At 36.6% G+C, this 24,330-nt stretch overlaps 1 non-coding gene across 1 annotated transcript; it reads left to right on the top strand.

Annotated features, from left to right (window-relative positions):
* Positions 1-24,022: 24,022 nt before the first annotated feature.
* On the top strand, positions 24,023-24,129 carry LOC141687572 (small nucleolar RNA R71). The gene has a single exon (XR_012561066.1). It is a non-coding gene; the product is annotated as a small nucleolar RNA R71 (small nucleolar RNA).
* Positions 24,130-24,330: the final 201 nt, after the last annotated feature.

Below are 24,330 nucleotides of genomic sequence, written 5' to 3' on the forward strand. Positions count from 1 at the left end.
TAGCTTGTTTAATGTGTAGGCGCATGAGATAGAGGACCCAGAGATGTTCGAGCGTGAGCATGATGAGGCACTGCTAGATGCCGAGGATCGGGAGGAGCCTGAGATGGAGGAGGAGGAGGAGGACCCGTCAGAGGAGTTAGAGACAGAGGTTATTGCGATTTCAGATGAGGAGGACCCGGATGAGGTCCCAGTGGCTGAGGAGCATGTCGGAGCTATGGTAGAGTACACTGGTACCCATTTACCCTCACTCCCAGTGGTCAGAGCTCCTACCCCTCCACCACTATCTTGGAGACCCTATGATGACAGCTCTGAGACCCATACTCCCGAGCCTAGGCAGACCGAGGAGGCACCCCCAGCAGCTCCGGATTCACCACCTCTCGACCCTGCCCATAGGCAGTCTTTGTTAGCTCACGACTATGTTCAGGATGTATAATTATAACTTGTGACATATAATGGTAATTAACTATAAACTTATTAAGTAATCATTTTGGGTTGTAATAACTTTTAAATTATGGATTCAAGGACTTGTACTTATTTCAATTTCATCTCTGAGACTATAACGGGTTGTGGTGTGTGTTATTGTGGGGTCACAGTATGAGGTTATTTATTTTTAATTAAGTTAAGTGTTATTTGTGGAAAGAAAGACCGTGACGACCCGGATCCCCGACCCCGGATCTGGGGGTGTTACATATACAATCGCACATGTATATACATAAATACCAGCAAGAACAAATCGACTGGAAATTAAAACAAAAGCGGCCGGAAATATTTACTGGAACTGGGAGCCGGAGAAAGCACCGGAGAAAAGAGAAAAGGAAGAACGGGGGAAGAAACGAGATGAAGAGGGAGAGATTTTCGAGAGATTGAATGGAAGAGCCGAGAGAAAATAGAGCAAAGAGACACAGCCGAGACCAGGAAATTGATGTTTAAGGGAAGTGGAAATGCAGCCAACACGTGTTCTTCAAAATTGGATACGTGTTAACTTCTTATTATAAGTTGTTAACATGTATCCCTGAATACCCGGGGACCGGATTTTTATCCCGAATTTGAGATTAACGAACCGAAATATCTTTTAAAACAAATTTGAAAAATCACGATAATAGTCTTTAAATATTTTAAATATCCCAAAGTTAATAAAACATAAATTTTGAAATTTTAAAACAATTTTTAAAACGCAATTTATACTCGCTTTTAACAATTAAACGAATCAACGCAATTTTGAAATAAATCCCAAAAATTCCCAAAATAATTTTAAAATTCTCAGAATATTATAGACTTCATAAAATATGAGTTTCATAATTTTTAAAGAAATATGGATTTAAATATGGATTTTATAAATAGACACAATCAGAAAATCATTTAAAAATAAATAATTAATGAAATATTGATTTCTCAATTTTATAAAATCCTAAAAATAATTATTGAAATTATAAAATTATAAAAAATTTTAGAGACAATCCAAATATTTATGGAATTAAAACTGTAATAAAATCACTTTTACAAGCGAGACAAAACCATATAACTCAATAATAAATCACACAATTCCAACCTATTTACTAATAAATCACAGATATATAATAAAAATCAACACACTGCTACCAAAACCAATACACATATTTTATTTAGTTATTTACTCAATTATTATACTTTAGAATAATAAAAATAATAGGAAATATACAAGTCGTTATATCATTTCCCCTTAAAAAGATTCTGTCCCAGAATCTGACTTAGCTAAATAAATGAGGATATTTATCAAGCATGTCTGATTCTAATTTCACAGTAGACTCTTCTACTCTAGGATTTCTCCAAAGGACTCTCACTATGGGGATTGACTTATTCCTAAGGACTCGCTCTTTACGGTCTAAGATTTGAATTGGTTGTTCCACGTAGGACAAATATGGCTGAAGCTCAATTGGTTCATATTCTATGACTTGATTCGAATTAGGAACATAGGGCTTCAACATGGATATATGGAACAATTTATGAATGTGCTACAACTACGGCGACAATGCTATCTCGTAGGCAACTTTCCCTACTTTCTTCAAGACTTCAAATGGTCCTATAAATCTGGGGCTAAGCTAACCTTTCTGACCAAATCATACTAATCCTTTCCAAGGTGATACCTTTAGTAATACCAGTGCTCCTATCTCGAAGTTTATATCCTTTTTATGCAAATCTGCATTATTTCTCTTCCTATCCTAGGCTGCTTCTAACCTTTTCTGAATCAACGCCACTACATCTTTAGTCTGCTGAACCAACTCAGGGCCTAACACTTTCCTCTCTCCTACTTCATCCCAATATAATGGTGATCTACACTTACGTCCATACAAAGCTTCGTAAGCCAGCATTCCAATGCTTGCATGATAGCTATTGTTATACGAGAATTCAATCAAAGGTAGGTGTTCGTTCCAATTTCCCTTAAAATCCAAGGCACAAACTCTTAAAATATCCTTTATGGTCTAAATTGTTTTCTCACTTTGACCGTCCATCTGAGGATGATAAGCGGTACTCATATTCAACTTGGTTCCTAGACATTCTTGGAATTTGGTCCAAAACTTGGAATTGAACCTCGGGTCTCGATCTAACACAATGGACATAGGAACTCCACGCTTAGTCACTATCTCGTCCAAATATAGCTTAACTAGCTTTTCCAAGGAATACCTTTCATTGATCGGAAGAAAATGCGCTGACTTAGTCAACCTATCAATGATTACCCAAATGGCGTCGTGATTTTCCCTCGTCTTTGGCAATCCTACTACAAAATCCATTGCAATCTCTTCCCATTTCCACTTGGGAATCTCCAAGGGTTGTAACAATCCACTTGGCCGTTGGTGTTCTGCTTTTACCGTTTAACACACGTGACATTTGCTAACCCAATTGACAATATTCTTCTTCATTCCTGGCCACCAAAAGTTTTTCTTCAAGTCTTGGTACATCTTAGTGCTACCAGGGTTGATAGAAAACCGAGAGTTGTGCACTTCGTGTAACACTTCTTTCTTCAATTCCGTTATATTAGGAAAAAATGTCCAATTCTTGGGTACATAATTCTTCTCCTGTCAAAATGTCCAATTCTTGTTCCATAACTCCCTCTTGACATCTTTTGATCTTTTCTATCAATGCTGGCTGAAAGGTAATCTCGTACAGTTGCTCCTGACTTTTACTTGGTACTCGAACTTCAATTTCCATCTTTTCTAAATCTCGTGCTAACTCTTCTGTAACCTGAACTATATTCAGCTTTTCTTTTCTGCTCAAGGCATCAGCCAGCACATTGGCTTTGCCTGGGTGATAATTAATTGAACAATCGTAGTCCTTGATCAATTCCAACCATATTCCCTGTCTCATGTTCAAATCCTTCCGCGTGAATATGTACTTCAGGCTCTTGTGATCCGTATAAATATCGCACTTCTCTCCATACAGGTAATATCTCCACAATTTCAGAGCAAATACTATAGCTGCCAACTCAAGGTCATGGACTGGATACTTCTGTTCAGGAGGCTTTAGTTTTCTGGAGGCATAGGGGATAACTTTGTCGTGTTGCATCAATACACAACCTAAACCCTTCGAAGAAGCGTCAATATAAATAACAAAGTTTCATGTCTCATCTGGCAATGCTAGCGCTGGAGCTGACACTAACCTCCTTTTCAATTCCTGGAAGCTTTCTTCAGACTTCTCTGTCCAGATGAATTTCTCATTCTTCCTAGTTAACTTGGTTAATGGAGATGCGATCTTAGAGAAATCCTTTACAAACCTTCGGTAATAACCTGCTAGTCCAAGAAAACCTCTTATTTCCGTCAGAGTCTTTGGTTGCTCCTGCTTGGATACAACCTCAATCTTTATAGGTTTTACCTTAATACCTTCCTTGCTTACCACATGTCCAAGAAACTGTACTTCTGACAACCAAAACTCACACTTGGAAAACTTTACATACAGTTGCTTTTCCCTTAGCCTCTGAAGGGTAATCCGTAGATACGTTGCGTGATCTTCTAAAGTCTTTGAATAGATGAGGATATCATCAATAAATACAATAACAAACTTATCCAAGTACTCCTTATACACCCGATTCATTAAATCCATAAAAGCCGCTAACGGATTGGTCAATCCAAATGACATCACTAAGAACTCATAATGGACATACCTTATTCTGAATGCAGTCTTGGGAATATCTTCGGGCTTTATCTTCAGTTGGTGGTAGCCAGACCTTAAATCAATCTTTGAGAAACAACATGCTCCTTTTAGCTGGTCAAATAAATCAACAATCATCGGCAAAGGATACTTGTTCTTTATCGCCAACTTGTATAATTAATCGATCTTGATTATGGTTGAATGAGTTAAAAATCTTGAGAATGTGGACTGAGATAGTGTTGAATAGATGAAATATTGATGGATTGTTGATGGTTGATGAATTGGTGAGGTTTTGGCATAGTGAAAAATTTGGAAAACTCGTAAACATAGTCGTCATAATGCCCGTTTGCATATAGACTGTTTGTGCTTAGAATAAAGATCAGAACACTCACTGCTTAAACTGTAACTTTACCATGTTTGGCTAGATCGTGTCGTAATCTTCATTTTGGTATGTGGTTCGCTTAGATCTGATGTACGGTTTAGGAGAAACGACCGTTTTAAGTAACGGCGTTTCGCGAGCGAACCATTACCCCTTGCTTTACTTTGAAACCTTGTATAAGGCCCTTAAAAGACTAATTGAAACACGAGAGAATTATGTCAAGTGAATAAGGAGTTAGTAAATTTCTCGCTAAAGAGTCGCCTTAAAATTCATAACGGTTAAATTATTAAAATTAGTGGAGCCGAGTGTACGTGAGCGATTAACGCAAATCGTTAAGCGTATAAGCGACCGTACGCGACCGTTAGGGTATGAGTGAGTTTTGACTAGTTTCTTAAGTGACCGTGGTCTAATCCCGGCTTATGTTGTTGTTCATAGGTTACTGGACCCACTCTAAGCTTAAGTCTACCCCAGAACACTCAGGTAAGTTTTCTACCCGTTATACTGTTGTTCTGATGTAAATATATATGCATTATCTTGTGAAAAGTGCATGATTGTTATTACCAAATCTTGTGATATATTGGAGCATGTCAATATGATATATATATGCATGCCTGTTTCTTAATGTTGATATCTTATTATTGATTTAATTGATTATAACTGCATAATACCTATGCTAGAGATAAGCAGTACTTGCGTACCCTTAGTACAGGGGACCCAGAGTTGAACCTTTTTCTAAACCGGGAGGCGATGTTCCCGAGTATATTATATATATATAAATAGTTTTCAAAACTATTAATCAAATAATGTTTATTCGATAGTTGTATATTATAAGTAAATATTATTTTTTTGAGTATTCATTTAAGATTCCTATTACGATCAAAGACTAGTTTAATTATTTGAATAGAGTTTCTACTTATGAAACTTATTTTATTTCTATTATTAAATAAATATTAGTTTGAATATTCATTCGAGGACTTATGACTCCGCTTATTTTATTAAATATTATTCTTTATTTTATTAAAGAATAATATTTTGTTATTCGCCAAGTGTTCGAGAAATGATTGATATCGTCAATCATTCTTACCTTAAATATTTTTAGAAAGTTATTTTCAAAACTTTTACTTCATATGCTTTGATAAAAGCTATTCGCTATTGGAATATTATTTATAGCATAATATGCAGATATTCTTTGATTATCTTGGAATTGATTTATTCTATCAAATCATCCTTATAACAAATGCTTTCAAAAATATTTTTGAGTCTACAAAATGATTTTAAAGGCTAGAGCGGATCCCAAAACTTGTTTTCAATTTAAGATCTTCCTTTCGAAGGGGATTTAAATACTCGCTTAAAAATATGAGGGATCTGGCTATGTGGTGTATTTTATATTCGCAATGAGGTTGCTATTTTGATAAAAGAGTTTGATTACTTGCCCAACATTCGGGAAGTAAGTCCATCTAAAAGCGTCGGCATAAGCGACATGGGCGCAGTGGGAGTCCATCAAGGTGTAAATGGCTGAGTGGCAGTCCATCAAAGCATAAGTGGCTGAGTGGCAGTCCAGCATAAGGTCCTGATGCGGCCAGGGTGATGACCAGTGGGGAATTCATCCATCTACTAGTAGAAAAGGTGACTTAATTGGTATATTTGCCTGATCAGCAAGATATCAGGTTTATGCCAAGGTTTTCTTCTTTCCAAATTCATTGGATATTGCAACTCTGTTTATAATTTTCATAACAGAGGTTTGAAAGAAATATGTCCTAAGTCCAATCATGTATGAGGATTTAGGAATAACTTTTATGTAATCTGTTTTGATTTCATTGATATTAATAAAAGGCTTGTTTTGTTTTTATTGCGGGCTCTATCTATTTAAATGTTTAAATAAGATATACCACAGTTTAGAGTAAAGGTTTTTATGGATTGTGATGAGATCATAATAATGAGACCTAAAAGATGATAACTCTAAACTTAAATAGTTCCTGGTCGTAGGATTACTAACTGGTAATTAATAATCCGCAAAGATCGGTACATACTATGCTTGCTTCATTATGAAGAATGTCTGTTCTCATAGACATTTGTGTGGTAACACTATAGCTAGTATGTAGGTGCTTATTATAGAATAAGTTCACTGAACATGACTCACACAGCTGAACAACTGATGGAGTTCACTCACGTGCAGCGGTAGTTCACATAGTGATAGTTGTACAAGTATCCTTAGAATTAAAGTCATCATAGTCATCTTGTGTACACTGAACTATGCTTTGGTTTAGTTCTTAGTCTCAAGGGACAATTATAAGGGCTCTACTAGTTATAGAAATTTGTACACGAAGATAGTGTATGATCAATAAAGGATCTACCCCTTCCAGTGTAGAAAGAGAATGTTCAATACTGATCCACTTATGTTAGTTCAGGAATCTCTGGCCAGAGTGAATGAAATTAGAAAGGAGTTTCTAATTTATATTAAATAGAACTAAGCATAGTGAATGGGAAAAAAAGTGATTAAATAAGATAGGCTTGACACAAGTTCTATGCCTTGTATTTAATCGTGACATTGCAGGGTAGAAGGAATTAATTGTATGGTAACTACTCACTGAATAGGTTCTTGGTATTCTAAGCAGTGAATTCGTATTATCCGGATAGTCGTGATATACCGAGACGTATCCCTCACGATGTAGAATAAATATGATTAATTAATTAATCATATTTAATGAATTAGAGAATTTATATAAATAATGATAAATACTTTTATTATTATTTATTTCTACTACCAGCTTGATATTGAACCTACAGGGTCACACCATAAAAGAGAATGATTTAATGGTGGAGGAATTAATTAATAATGGCTGATAATTATTTATTTATGAAATAAATAATTAATTGGAAAATTTAATAATCGATTAAATGAGATTTAATTGATTATAATTTAATTAAAAAAAGGTTCTTAATATTATTAATTAAGAATTTAATTTTTGGAAATTAAATCAAGTGAGAGAATTATTTCTAAAGAGTTTAGAAAAGGGATTAATAATTAAAAGGTGTTTTAATTATTAGTGAGAATAATAAAGGGTTAATAATAATAATAATATTTTATGGGAAAATTTTCAGTTGAAAATTTTGCCTATAAATATACTATTATAAACCCTATTTTTGCCTCAACCAAAAAGATTTACAAAATCCTAATTTTCTCCATCTCCTCCTTCATTACATCATTTTCTTGGTGGATACCGGTGGAGTGCTTCACACTTGAGGAGCAGCTGCTAAGGATCTCCGTTCATCGTTCTTGGATCGCTATTAAAGACCTCCATCTTTCCATTAACGTAAAGCTTCTTAAGGTAAACATACTGAACTACAAATTAAATATTATTTTTTTCGCATGGATCCTGCGGAGGGTTTCGTTTTTTTTTAAGATTAAATTTACGTTTTCGCTGCGTTTATGTGCTAATAACCCTTCAATGGCATCAGAGCTACTTGTGAAAAGTTTTTAATTCGTTTATGTGTTTAACTGTTTTCGATATATGAGCATGTACGTGATTCACCATGATTTGATGTTGATATAATATGCTTATATATGTATGGTTTTGAATATATGATATTCATGTGAGTTGTATAATCATAAGATGATTTTGTAATCTGTATATATACTGATATATACATGATTTATGTTTGTTCTAGTTATGAGAATCATATTAGATACGGATTCTGAATTGGCTGCTGCGAATTTGCTGAAATCTGGGTCTGGTGTTTGATTTATGCAAACGAATACCCTATTCCATAGGTAAACGAGCGTTTGAACAAAACTGATAGCTAAAACTATCAATGACTCATCTGTAAGGCGTTTGACATCGTTTACTGCCCGTAAACAGTGATTCTTGTTTTTCTGATTTGATTCTGATTTTTCTGATTTTTGTCATATTTTCTTTTTATGATTAGATCATGGATAATATGATATGTTAAGATCAGATTATGTGTTTTAACATGCTTTTATGTGTTGTATGAGCATGGTGGATGGTTATGGCCTTTCGACCTTAGTATAATGGTTTTGGTTTTGGTTTTAAATACGACTTGCATGTCGTCAATCTTTGTAATCATAAATCTCGAATGTAACTCGAGTTATTCTTGTAAGTTCATTAGATTAGTTTTACTTTCAATCATGGAATGTAATTAAAGACTCAAGAAGGCTATCCAATGGAAGTGATACAAAGAAGAAGACGAGGCATACAAGAAGTCTAAATAAAGAAGAAGACTTATGTAATAAGTAGTTGTATTTATTTTCATCACCATATTAGATTGACCTTGATCTTTATCATGAGCTTGATAAAGATCATATAGGATGGGGCCATAACCAAACACATTTACTTTATTGCACTTTACATTTACTTGTTTATTTAATTTTATATATGAGATATATGCCTATGTTTACCATGCGATGATAGATTTAGGTGAACTTAAATCAATATAAGGTGTGCTCTAGAAAATCTAGAATAGGAATCGTTTCTTGCCTTAACAATAAATATTATGAATACCATCATGAGATTCTTGTCTTTATGAAACACGTAATTGAATATGAATTTTCAATATTGAGAGAAATGATGATTCTGTCAACAACAGATTTCTATCTGTAAGAAAGGGTTATTAAGTGACGCCTCTTGACAATGCTCCACCCGATCTGGGAATCATCTGATTATTGATTTGAAATATTTAATTTAAAAGGAAGAATCTCTTTATAATATGATTATGATTGTAACGTAATATAATCCCTCTAAAATTAAATAATATCAAGTAGTAATTGGCCAATGACACAACGGGCTTGTGTCGGTCATAGCCTTCCAACATGGTAGAAAGTGGTTCTTATTTTTAAATCATTATCGTTTCGTGCTACAGGCGAGGGCTTTGATTTCGAAATAAGAAATACTTGTCTATTATATAGAGATGTGTACATTGAATTAGAATCTAAAGGTCGGTACGTGCTACAGCCGTGGGCCGTTGAAGACTGATTCAATTATATGAAATGTTGGGTTAGACTTGACTTAAAATATTGAGTTTGTCGTGCCACAGCCGTGACTCAATTATTCAAGAGGCTAAACTTATATTAGGGAATAACATAAGATGTAATTGACAAGAGTTGTCTGCCTATTGAACATCACATGACGTTTCGTGCCACAGCCGAGGTTGTGTGATGGAATGTAGGATCCCTATTCCCACTAGCATTATGAATGCTTAATTTTCACTTAGGGGGTTGAAAAAATTAGATAAACTAGTGGGAGGCACTTATGAATAAAGACCCGATTCATATAGTGTTTTGAAATGAAATTGAATATTTGGTAAGTGTTTTTATGTGTTTATCATTTACAGATCTACTATATTCGTCATGTTTTCTGCACTATCACTCCGGAGCATACTAGATGCTAACAAGTTGACTGGTCCTAATTTATCTGTTTATTTTCACTGTAACAAGTTGGGGCACTGGAAGAGGAACTGCAAGGTTTACCTTGCAGAATTGAAGAAGAAGAAGGGTAGTAAGACTACCGCTTCTGATTCAGGCATGTTCATGATCGAAGTTAATATGTCACTAGGTCAAATTTCTACTTGGGTATTAGATACCGCCTGTGGTTCTCATATTTGCAATTCGTTGCAAGGACTAAAGGGAAGTAGGACTCTTGAAAAAGATGAGGTGATTCTACATATGGGCAATGGAGCAAGGGTTACGGCCATATCTGTAGGATCATTTAGTTTACATATGCCTACGGGCAAGACTATTATTTTGAATAATTGTTATTACGTTCCCTCTATTGTGAGGAATATTGTTTCAATTCCTATGTTGGATGTGGATGGTTTTTCATTTATTATTAAGAATAATGAATGTTCTATCCTTAGAGATAATGTTCTTTTTGGACGTGGCATTTTAAATAATGGTCTGTATGTATGTGACGTAGAGCATGATTTACTTCAGATTGAACAAACTAATAAAAGAAAACGAGATGATGAAAATCTGACCTATTTATGGCACTGTAGGCTAGGTCATATTAGTGAAAATAGATTGCGGACATTGTATAAGGAAGGGTTACTTGACCCCTTTGATTTTGAATCATATCCTACATGCGAGTCTTGTCTATTGGGTAAAATGACAAAATCTCCATTTAGTGGACATGGAGAGAGGGCTGCAGATTTGCTAGGATTGGTACACAGATGTACGTGGACCAATGTCTACACAAGCCATGGGTGGATTTTCGTACTTCATTACTTTCATAGATGATAGATCTAGATTCGGATATGTGTATTTGATGAAACACAAGTCTGAAGCCTTTGAAAAGTTCAAAGAATATAAACATGAAGTGGAGAAACAAACCAAACACAGTATTATAACTCTTCGATCAGATCGAGGTGGTGAATACTTGAATGGAGAGTTTATAGATTATCTCAAAGAAAATGGTATAGTCTCCCAGTGGACTCCTCCATATACTCCACAGTTAAATGGGGTATCTGAAAGGAGAAATTGAACTTTGTTAGACATGGTTCGGTCCATGATGAGCTATGCGAATCTTCCAGTATTCCTATGGGGTTATGCATTGGAAACCTCAGCATATTTACTGAATAAGGTGTCTTCCAAATATGTTCCTCAAACACCATATGAGATATGGAAAGAAAGGAAACCGAGTCTTAAACACGTTAAGATTTGGGGATGTCCAGCTTATGTCAAGAAAGCTAACCCAGATAAGCTGGAATCTCAGTCCGTAAAATGTAATTTTGTGGGATATCCTAAAGAGACTTTGGGGTATTACTTTTACACCGATCATCGGGTGTTTGTCTCCAGACATGCTACCTTCTTAGAAAAGGAGTTTATCCTCGAAGGAAACAGTGGGAGCAAAATTGAACTTGATGAAGTTCAAGAAGCACAAACTACTACGGATCAAGTGGAAACACATGTTCAGACTGAACAACCTTCTGTGGAACAACCCCTTCGTAGGACAGGGAGAGTGTCTCGCCAACCTGAGAGGTATTATGGCCTTGTCATTGAGAATGACAATGAGTTGTCAATCATTGATGATGACAACCCTGTGACCTATAATGAGGCTATGAGTAGTGTTGACTCAGAGAAATGGCATAGTGCCATGAAATCCGAAATGGAATCTATGTATACCAACCAAGTATGGACTCTGGTTGAGGCACCTGAAGGTGTTAAGCCTATTGGGTGAAAGTGGGTATACAAAAGAAAGATTGGAGCAGATGGCCATGTGGAGACCTATAAGGCCAGGCTCGTGGCAAAAAGATTCAAATAAAGGCAAAGGATTGACTTTAATGAAACTTTTTCGCCTGTAGCCCTGTTAAAATCAATTCGGATTTTGCTTGTGATTGCTGCTTACTACGACTATGAGATCTGGCAAATGGACGTGAAAACGGCCTTCCTCAATGGGGAACTTGAGGAGGAAGTGTATATAACACATCCATAGGGTTTTTTTTCCAAGGGAAATGAACACCTAGTGTGTAAGCTGCTGTGAACCATATATGGTTTAAGGCAAGCTTCTCGTAGATGGAACATCCATTTTGATGAGACAATCAAAGAGTTTGGTTTTATCAAAAACATAGATGAACCATGTGTCTACAAGAAGGTTAGTGCGAGCGCGGTAACATTTCTTGTATTGTATATAGATGATATACTTCTTATAGGAAATGATATACCGATGGTACAATCAGTCAAAGTATGGCTATCAAAGAACTTCACCATGAAGGACTTGGGAGAAGCATCCTACATTCGCCGTATGAAGATCTATAGAGATAGATCTAGAAGAATGATAGGTCTTACCCAGGGTACATACATCCAGAAAGTGCTTAAAAGGTTTAGCATGGAAAACTCCAAAAGAGGTCTCATACCGATGAGCCATGGAGTGTCCCTTTCCGAAAAAATGTCTCCTAAGACACCTGAGGAAAGAGAGTGTATGAGTAAGATTCCTTATGCTTCAGCAATAGGATCTATCATGTACGTGATGTTGTGTACAAGGCCTGATGCTGCTTATTCAATTAGTGTGACGAGCAGATATCAGTCCAATCCAGGTGAAGACCACTAGAAAGCAGTGAAAAACATCCTTAAGTACTTGCGAAGGACTCGGGACATTTTTCTTGTTTTTGGTGGTGAATCTGAGTTGAAAATAGAGGGTTATACTGACTCTAGTTTTCAATTAGAAAGTGATAGCAAATCCATGTCAGGGTACGTGTTTACTCTGAATCATGGTGCAATTCAGATTATTGAAAGAGGAGATCTCAACGTCGAGAGAGTTGACACACATAACAATGTAGCAGACCCACTCACAAAGCCACTTTCTCAGAGTCACTTTCATCATCATAAAGACAAGATGGGTATTAGATACCAGAGTGATTGGCTTTAGTACAAGTGGGAGATTGAAAGAGATATGTCTTAAGTCCAATCATGTATGAGGATTTAGGAATAACTTTTATGTAATCTGTTTTGATTTCATTGATATTAATAAAAGGCTTGTTTTGTTTTTATTGCGGGCTCTATCCATTTAAATGTTTAAATAAGATATACCACGGTTTAGAGTAAAGCTTTTTATGGATTGTGATGAGATCATAATAATGAGACCTAAAAGATGATAACTCTAAACTTAAATAGTTCCTGGTCGTAGGATTACTAACTGGTAATTAATAATCCGCAAAGATCGGTACATACTATGCTTGCTTCATTATGAAGGATGTCTGTTCTCATAGACATTTGTGTGGTGACACTATAGCTAGTATGTAGGTGCTTATTATAGAATAAGTTCACTGAACATGACTCACACAGCTGAACAACTGATGGAGTTTACTCACGTGTCAGCAGTTGTTCACATAGTGATAGTTGTACAAGTATCCTTAGACTTGAGGTCATCATAGTCATCTTGTGTACACTGAACTGTGCTTTGGTTTAGTTCTTATTCTCAAGGGACAATTATAAGGGCTCTACTAGGTATAGGAATTTGTACATGAAGATAGTGTATGATCAATAAAGGATCTACCCCTTCCAGTGTAGGAAGAGAATGTTCAATGCTGATCCACTTATTTTAGTTCAGGAATCTCTGGCCAGAGTGAATGAAATTAGAAAGGAGTTTCTAATTTACATTAAATAGAACTAAGAATAGTGAATGGGAAAGCAAGTGATTAAATAAGATAGGCTTGACACAAGTTTTATGCCTTGTATTTAATCGTGACATTGCAGGGTAGAAGGAATTAATTGTACGGTAACTACTCACTGAATAGGTTCTTGGTATTCTAAGCAGTGAATTCGTATTATCCGGATAGTCGCGATATGCTGAGAAGTATCCCTCACTATGTAGAATAAATATGATTAATTAATTAATCATATTTAATGAATTAGAGAATTTATATAAATAATGATAAAATACTTTTATTATTATTTATTTCTACTACCGGCTTAATATTGAATCTACAGGGTCACACCATAAAAGAGAATGATTTAATGGTGGAGGAATTAATTAATAATGGCTGATAATTATTTATTTATGAAATAAATAATTAATTGGTAAATTTAATAATTGATTAAATGAGATTTAATTGATTATAAATTAATTAAGAAAAGGTTCTTAATATTATTAATTAAGAATTTAATTTTTGGAAATAAAATCAAGTGAGAGAATTATTTCTAAAGAGTTTAGAAAAATGATTAATAATTAAAAGGTGTTTTAATTATTAGTGAGAATAATAAAGGGTTAATAATAATATTTTATGGGAACATTTTAGCTGAAAATTTTGCCTATAAATATACTATTATAAACCCTATTTTTGCCTCAACCAAAAAGAATTACAAAACCCTAATTCTCTCCATCTCCTCCTCCTTCATTACATCATTTTCTTGTGGATACCGGTGGAGTGCTTCACACTTGAGGAGCAGCTGCTAAGGATCTCCGTTCATCGTTCTTGGATCGCTATTAAAGACCTCCATCTTTCCATTAACGTAAAGCTTCTTAAGGTAAACATACTGAACTACAAATTAAATATTATTTTTTTCGCATGGATCCTGCGGAGGGTTTCGGTTTTTTTTAGATTAAATTTACGTTTTCCCTGCGTTTATGTGCTAAAAACCCTTCAGGGTTTTCAAGGAGTGTATGAGATATATATATATAAGTGTATATATATATCGGGACTTAATGAAGTATCTCGTAACTTCATTTCTTTCAAATGATATTTCAAAGATTGAATCTATTCAAGTCTTATATTGTAGTCTCATCTATGTGATGAACTTTTGAAACTGATTATACCTTGAACAGTGGTAGTTCAAGTAGTATTCGAAAAAGATACAAATACATTGGAGTATCTTGTAACTTCATCTTTTCAACTTATATCTAGTTAATGATTATCTTATGCATGACAAAGGTTTTCAGAAAAATGTTGAGACAATGTTAGATATATGAGATCACCTTACAACGATATTTTTATACAGTTATAAACTGGAACTCTATGTATATTACGCATGGAAGAGGATTTCAAAGATTTTGAAAAGTATATATACATATATACTGATTATTTTGTGACTTGATCGTGTTAAGATATCAAACTTGGTTCATTTTTGCTTGACCAAGACTTTCATGATTACTATGAGAAGGCTCATATATTGTTAATTAATATACATGTTATTTTGGTGAGCTATTTTGCTCACCCTTACTTCCTTTCTTCATCACACAACAACAGTTAGACAAGATAAACAGGACCAAGCTCCCAATTTGTGAGCGGATAGGAAATGTTCTGCAGTTTCCTGTAGGCGTTGATACCACTGTAGCTGAGGTAGGAATTACCAGTAGGATAGGCTTTCAACTTTTGATGTACCAAACTTATGTATATTTATGAATTGTAATAATGGAAAATAATATGTAAATTTATTCAGAAACCCCTTTCGAGGTGTAATGGCTTATAATTGTGGAATAAAATGACTTGTATTATTTTTCGTATTCATCTCTGAGACTATAATTTGTGGTGTGTGTGTATCTATTATGGGGTCATAGTATGCAACAGTTGGTTGTTTATTAAGATTAAGTATTAGTAATGGAAATGGAACTCGTGACAACCCAGATCCCCGACCCAGGATTTGGGGGCGTTACACATTTTCTCTTAATTTCGTACCTGTTAATGTTTTATTTGATTCGGGAGCGTCCAAATCCTTTATATCTATGAACTGTGTGAATAAAATGCAATTAATGTTGGAAGACTTAGATGAACCTCTGACCACAGAGGTGGCTAATAAAGATAAAGTGCCCATAAGTCAATTCTATCCCAAGTGCTCTATATAGATTTCATGATATACTTTCCTTGCCAACCTAATACCTTTTGAGTTAAGAGAATTCGATGTTATTTTAGGCATGGATTGGTTCTCCCTGTATAAGGAAAATATTGACTGCAAGAACAAGAGAGTTGTTATGTATACCACATATAATATAAGAATAAAATATCAAGGACGGAAGCAAGACAAGAAGTTCCTTTCAGTATTACAAGCAAAGAAATTGTTGCGGCAAGGGTGTGAAATATATTTGGCTCATGTGATGGATACGAAAAAAGAGACCCCTACCTTGGATGAGATTCCCATAGTAAGAGAATTTCCCGACGTCTTTCCAGAAGAATTTCCAGGATTACCACCTAATCGAGATATAGAGTTCTCCACTGATTTGATACCAGGAGACGAACCAGTGTCCAAAGCTCCATATAGAATGGCTCTGGTGGAAATGAAAGAATTGGCCAAGCAACTTCAGGAACTATTGGATAAAGGAGTTATTCGACCCAGTGTTTCCCCGTGGGGTGCTCCAGTATTATTCGTAAAGAAGAAGGATTGAAGTATGAGGTTATGCATTGACTATAGAGAACTAAAACCAAAGATTCGTTAACCATAATTTATACAAATCAACCAAAACAACTAACAAAGATGGATTAAGCTTCTTATTTACTAATCTAAATCATACAAGCTTAGAACCTTATTAAACCTACTGATGTATAAGGGTTCAAGAGATTCATACCTTCCTTGGATCTTCTTAATTAAGAAAAGAGCTTGTATCACCTCTAGGAACCTTGATCTAACCTTAAACAACCTTGCTCTTTTCAAAGAATTCAAGAACACAAACATGGTTACTATTCATCAAGCCATAAGTCATGAGAAACGAGTATGGTAATCAAGGAGATGAGGAGAGTGGTTACCCTATATCCGTAGAGCTTCTCGAGGGCTTCGATTTGACTAGTAGCACGCGCGAATCGACCAGGGAAACTCAAGATACAAGCATTTCTTTCTTCTCCATTTTTTGTCCCCTTTCCTCTCGGGTTTTCTCTTCAATAAAGAAGAAATCGTCTTTTGCTTTCATTTTTGCTTGGTTGACCTTGAGATTTATGCCAAAATTTACTTGGTTGTGAATTAACCAAGTGGTTACTTGATTAAATATCTCATCTTCACTTTAATAAAGTGCTTGCATTATCTTGATGACCTCATCCACAAGTCACAAGTCATATTCTTATGGTGTGATGATGTCACCTAGTTTCTACTCCATACAAGCTTGTTTCTTGACCATTTATTTGTTTTACGGTTCGCTTAACTCTCGTTTCCGTTAATCGTTTGGGGGATCATATCCGAGATCTTATTACTTTGGCTTCCCTAAACCTTCTTTAATATTTTATACTCCCTTAATGATCCTCTCTTATAATCCTTGAATTTAAGTCATTTTAATCATGTTACCTTATACTTAATTCTTTCGGTAATTGGTGGATTTTTGGGAAAAATCAAAGTGTTCGGATTCGAATTCTGACGACCTTTACATACACTCATTTACTTTATGAAATACTAGTACGATCTCAGAATTTCCATAACAATACTCCTATATAGCGTGGTCTGATAATTTTCCTTAATCAGTATCATCAGCAAAAGTTACTATTCATTAGGGTTTAAAAAATTTCCAAAAATTGGGGTTATTACAAAACGTACCTGCAACTACATCGGAATCATGAGCTGGAGATTTCTTAGTCTTCTTAAAGGTTCTAGCTCTAGTAGTACTTGTCACTGGTCCTTGGGACACACTCCTTCCAACACTACCTTGGGTCACTGATCTACAATTCCTAGCAATATGCCCCACTTTTCCGCAACTAAAACAGGATAATCCTTGGGTCTCAGACTTGCACTCAGTGGAATAATGGCCCTTCTGGCCACACCTAAAACAGTTGACATTTTCTCTGCACTGACTACTATGCTTCTTTCCGCATGTCTTACAGTCGATCACTGGCTTATTGAACTTTGTTGGAGTAAAACTAACTGAATGGTACTGGGCCTAGCCTGAGGGAAATTCTGTCTCCTAAACTTCCTATCCTTATTCTTTCCAAACCGGCGCTGAAACTTCTAACTTACTCCTCTTGGTTCTGACCTAGCAGGTCCACCTTCAAACTTCCTTTTCTTCTCACCCTGCTCCTTAGCAGCTAAACTCTAGTCACTTTCTATCACTAAGGCATCCTGAAATACCGAAGTATACGTCTTGAGTTGTAAAGCTACAACTCCACTTCTAATCGCTGGCTTCAACCCTTGTTGAAACCGCTTCGCTCGCTGAGCTTCCGAACTCACATACTCTGGTGCTATAGTGGCCAATTCCGTGAACTTGGCTTCATACTCTGTGACACTCCTGTCTCCTTGCTTCAATTCCAAAAACTCCATCTCCATCTGACTCTAGAGACAATTTGGAAAGTATTTTTCCAAGAACAGTTCTGTAAATCTGGTCCAGGAAGTAGGACCTTCTCCTTCTAAGGCTCGCGTAGACTCCCACCAATAATTTGAATCATTCTTTAGGAAATAACTAGCATAGTCAGTCTTTAAATCCTCACTCACCTTGGTGAGTGCAAAAGCCTTCGCCATTTCCTTCAACCATATCCTGGCAGCAACAGGATCCACTTCACCTTAAAATTCTGGGGGTTTCACCGCCTGGAAAGACTTAAAACTAACAACTTGGTTTGTCCCCCTCATCTCATGTTGTTGTTGGATCTGCAGTTGCTGCTGTTGGATTTACTGCTGTTGTTGCTGTATGAGCTGTTGTTGTTGTTGTTGTTGCTGGAATTGTTGTTATTGCTGCTGGAATTGTTGTTGCTATATGTCCAGCCGAGTAGATTGCTGACGCAACAAATCTATCAATGCACTCATGGAGGGATCCCCAGCAGATCCGTTATTGGGTTGAGAATTTTTCTTTAGTGGCATTCTCCTGAAACATAACAGTCATATATAAGAAAATGGATTGCTCCAACCAGTTTATACATATGCATCAAGAGAGTGTTGCCACTAAGAAAATAATAACAACGTGCAAGTATATATATAAACTGAACAACAAAATAAAGCAGCTACTAAACAATGACCAACAGAAATCCAATCGATACAACTGAAATCCAACTGAAAAGAAACCATCCGAATACACAATAAAACTGGCTGTCATAGCAGCCTCCGCCTACTACAAACTACCACAACATAATGTACATATATAAAGAAAACAACTACAGAACTCATGGAAGCCAACTCTGAGCTCTGTATCTCACTACTACAGCCCTGGTCTAACCATTGCCACAGCCACCGATAGAACCTAACTCAAACACCAACCAGTTCACCAGGTCCTGGTACTGAATGGCTATGAGCTATGATCTAATCAAATGGTCAATGGATCTAACCCTCTCAACAGCAGTCTGGGTCAAAGATCGCACATGGGCCTACACCTCAGGTGAAGGGGCAGGGATGCCCTAAAAAGGTCCAACTGGTATCTGGTCAAGCTGTGTAGCCAGCCCCGGGCTCTGCTCTCTAATGAAAGATCTACTCACCACTTGTTGAACATGGTGGGGAATCGGGGAAGAGGTACCACTAAAGGAAAAGGGAGGAACCAGAGGTCTCGAAGGGGAAGAACTAGGACCACAACCGGGAGGAAAATCCCTAACAGCAGACACTGTCCTACGTACCCAACGATGACGGGCACTAGATCCAGGGATATCCCTCGGTATAAATTAAGGAACTGGTGGGGGAGGCAAAGGAGTCTCCTCAGCTACAACGTCCATGGTCCTCTCGGAGTCAGAACTATCTGAGTCTGATGGGCTCTCCCGGGATGGAGAACTAGAGATCACAATAGGCCACTGCCAACAGGATAAATATACAGGAAATATACAACAAGGTCAAGGCAGTTCTATCAAAACATTAATAGATGTCAGGGTAACGCCGTCGGAACCCTCGACAGACTCTAAGGGTTTGCTCCTCTATATGAGTTGCTGACTCACCTTAAGACACAGTTCTATACCTTATTAACTCAATCCCTAACCTGAATCAGGGACTTGAACCTGTAGCTCTGATACCAACTGTGACGGCCTCAACCCCGGGGTCAGGAGTTGACGCCACTAAAGATAATTACTAGAAATATAAACAACAATTTTATTATTAAAATATACTAACTCGACCCCGAACCAAGATCCGATCCAGGTTCAAGTATGATCCAAGCTACATATTATTACAAACCATTTATTCAAAAGTCTGACACACACAAACTTTTTCAGCAACTCATCAGACCGCATGTGGTCTGATACTAACTACCTCTGAGAAGCCAGATTCTGAAGGGGCGGAGACACGGTTCTACCAAGGTCTGATTGGTCTTCTAGGCATCTGCGATATATATATATATATATATATATATATATATATATATATATATATATATATATATATATATATATATATATATATAACAGGTTACAAGGGTGAGCGTAACCGCTCAGCAGTACCAATATATGAATATCAAGATAAAAACAGTAGTGTAAACAGTTATATGAACAGAACTATAATCAACATAATATCTGATTCTGTAAATCATTTCGAACAACAGTTTATAAAGGAAAGCTGAGATAACTAGATATCACTAACTAGCATGCTTTTAACAAAACAAATGTAGTTGGGTGCTGTGTAAGTACCAGAGTCTAATTTTAGCACACTATTCATATTTATAAATGCACTGTATCAATTACTTATACCCTTACGGGAATCACAAAGCCAAATCTGATACGTTAAGGATATGTGAAGACGGCTGATGAGGCTATCAATACCAGATGGCTCCAACTGCCATCCCATATACCTGTTCCGGAACTCAGAGACTAGCTAGGTCTCTGACCTGCTGGACTAATCGATTATATAATGCACACAACCGAATTAGCCTCTTACGCCACCTCAATAGGCCTACTCTGGCCCCTATGTATCTCATATCTAATCGTTTTATCCAGTTTTCAAAACACTTGTACCTATCTCATTTCAAAACCATTCATTTTAACAGCACACGTAAAACTAGTTCACAAATCATTTTCATTCGAGATAGGTACTCTTTTTCGAAGTTACTTTTCCCCAAAACAAGTTTAAAACAGTGATTTATAACTACAGGGGATACATAACTTAAAACATATTTTTTCCTTTATGAGAATAAAATAATAGTCTAATTATACGTACTGAACCATAAAAGTATAGTCAGGGTACTTGCCTTGCAACGCTTTCGAAAACCCTAAGAAGCTTTTACGATGACTGCGGTCCTGGCAAAACTCGACTGGGATCTACAATAATAGAATACCGTACTAAGTTATACCGACATGCTTGATATCCTCAAATCCTAATAGCCCAATCAATAACCCAACTCGTATTGTATATATACACACAATCACGTAATCACATAGTCCGTATTCAAATAAGGGTAATATGTTTCGTATTATTTAGTAGGCTACTCGCATTTAAAATAATATTTTAGGAAATTTTGGCAGCAACTTTTCTGTTTATAAGCCTACCCATCGATTACAATCGACGTCAATATTCACAACCATTCACAATCCACAATTCGCAATACAATTCCAAAATTCCAAAATCATTTACATACGAAACTGGTTATCGAATTATTTTATTTATTTATAAAATTTTTTTGTAAAATTTGGGACTCAGAATCAATTCATCACCGTCCACCGTCGACTCATCAGAGTTTATCGTCGACGGCGGTGAAATTTTGCGGGTGCCCGATTAATCTTCGGGTTTCCAACGCAAAACTCCACCGATTATTTTAAAATCATTCCGCACAAATAATTTATTTCACGAAGCGCAATCAAATATTTCCTGCAAAAAATATAATATTAGTTCAGAACAATTACCAAACCAACCAATCACAGACTGCACTCAATAGCAACACAGCTGAAGCAAGGGAAACAAAAGCCCCCTCCACCCACGCACACACTCACGCGCAGCAGCGCAACACACACAAACACACACACAACTTATACACACAAACAAAATGAAACAGACAACACACACACACATATATATATACAATCACACATGTATATACATAAATAACAGTAAGAACGAATTTACTGGAAATCGAAACAAAAGCGGCCGAAAATAGTTACCGGAACAGGGAGCCGGAGAAAGCAACCGAGAAAAGGAAGAACAGGGGAAGAAATGAGATGAAGAGGGAGAGATTTTCGAGAGATTGAATCGAAAGAGCCGAGAGCAAATAGAGCAAAGAGACACAACCGAGACCAGGAAATTGATGTTTAGGGGAAGTGGGAATGCAGCCAACACGTGTCCTGCAAAATTGGATACGTGTTAACTTCTTATTATAAGTTGTTAACACGTATCCCTGAATACTCGGGGACCGGATTTTTATCCTGAATTTGTCATTAACGAACCGAAACATCTTTTAAAATAAATTCAAAAAATCACGATAATAGTCTTTAAATATTTTAAATATCTCGAAGTTAATAAAAATATAAATTTCAAAATTTTAAAATAATTTTTAAAACACAATTTATACTCGCTTTTAACAATTAAAGGAATTAACGCGCGGGTGAAATAAATCCCAAAAATTCCCAAAAATTCGCTATCATAATTCCCCAACAAGGCCCTTTCTAAGGCATCAGACCTTAGCAATTGATCAAGTTCTGAAGTAACCACAAAATCGACCAACTCCACCTTTAAGCACTCCTCATTTTCTGTAGGGAACTTCATATCATTGAACACATTAAAAGTTATATCCTGATCCAACACTCGCATGGTGAGGTCACCCATCTACACATTTATCAAGGTTCGGCCAATAGCCAAGAAAGGTCTTCCCAAGATTATGGGAATCTTCTTATTCTCCTCGAAATCAAGAATTACAAAATCAGCAGGAAAGATGAGTTTATCCACCTTGACCAAAACATCCTCAACAATGCCTCGTGGATAAGTAATAGAACGATCGGTCAACTGCAAAGTCATATAAGTAGGCTTTGGATCCGGTAAGTCCAACTTCTTGAAGATTGACAAAGGCATAAGATTGAGGCTAGCTCCCAAGTCACATAATCATTTGTCAAATGATACCTTTCCAATGGTGCAAGGAATAGTGAAGCTTCCAGGATCTTTAAGCTTCAGAGACAACTTCTGTTGCAGCACAATACTGCATTCCTCCGTGAGAGCGACTGTCTCTAAATCATCAAGATTCACCTTCCGAGAGAGAATACCTTTCATAAACTTTGCATACCTAAGCATCTGTTCAAGAGCTTCAGCGAAAGGTATGTTGATGTGAAGTTTCTTGAACACCTCCAAAAACTTCTCAAACTACTTATCCAGCTTTTTCTTCTGCAGCCTCTTAGGGAAGGGAGGTGGAGGATAGATCTGTTTCTCCCCTATATTACCCTCAGGAGGAGTGTGTTCAATAGTAGTCTTCCTTGGTTCCACTTCAGCTTCCTTCTGCACTTCTTCTTCAGCCACAGCTTCTTCATCCGAACCATGAGAATGTTCGGGGTTTGCAACCTTCCCAGACCTCAATGTAATTGCCTTTACCTCTTTCCTGGTACTTCAGTGTCACTAGGAAGTGTACCAAGTTGACGATTTAACAAGGTATTGGCAATTTGCCCTATTTGATTTTCCAAGGTCTTGATAGAAACCACTTGGCTCTTGCACATGAGCCTTAACTCCTCCAATTCAGATTTCTCATTCGACTGTTGCAACTGGAGTTGTTGCCTTGGTGCATATTGCGGTTGCTGAAAACCAGGGGGGTCGTACTGCTTTGCTGGGTACTGCTGATAAGGCTGTTGAATAAATTAGGATGATTACGGTTGTTAGGATGATAGGTGGCTGGTACAGGTTGCTGTGACCTCTGAAAGTTGCTCACGAATTGAGCTGATTCACTACAAATGGCACACTGATCAGTCTCATGGGCACCAGTACAGAGTTCACAAACACTAGTGATTTGATTAACTCCATAATTAGACAGAAAATCCACCTTCATTGTCAAAGCCTTAAGTTGAGCAGCTGTAGTAGTAGCTGCATCCAACTCCAGAATTCATCCTACCTTACGCTGAGATAGTTGCTGAGTAGGATTCTGGTATTCATTAGCAGCCATCAGTTCAATCAATTCATAAGCTTCATCGTAGCCTTTAGCCCACAAGGATCCTCCTGATGCTGCATCAAGCATGGGTTGAGAAGTAGCACCCAAACCATTATAGAAATAATTAATGATCATCCAGTCAGGCATCTCATGATGAGGACACTTCCTAAGCATCTCCTTGTATTGATCCCAAGCCTCGCATAAAGATTCTCTAAATTGCTGAACAAATTGAGAAAGTGTGTTTCTGATTGCAGCAGTCTTCGCCATAGGAAATAATTTGGTTAAGAACTTCTGAGAAAGATCCTCATATTTGGTGATAGACCCTGGTGGTAAAGAATGTAACCAACACTTAGCTTTATCCCGCAGAGAGAATGGGAAAAGCCTCAACTTAATAGCATCTTTAGAAACTCCATTGAACTTGAAAGTGTCACAGATCTTGATGAAATCTCTGAT

Source organism: Apium graveolens, chromosome 9 (genome assembly GCF_009905375.1).
Source record: "Apium graveolens cultivar Ventura chromosome 9, ASM990537v1, whole genome shotgun sequence".
Classification (NCBI taxonomy): Eukaryota; Viridiplantae; Streptophyta; class Magnoliopsida; order Apiales; family Apiaceae; genus Apium; species Apium graveolens.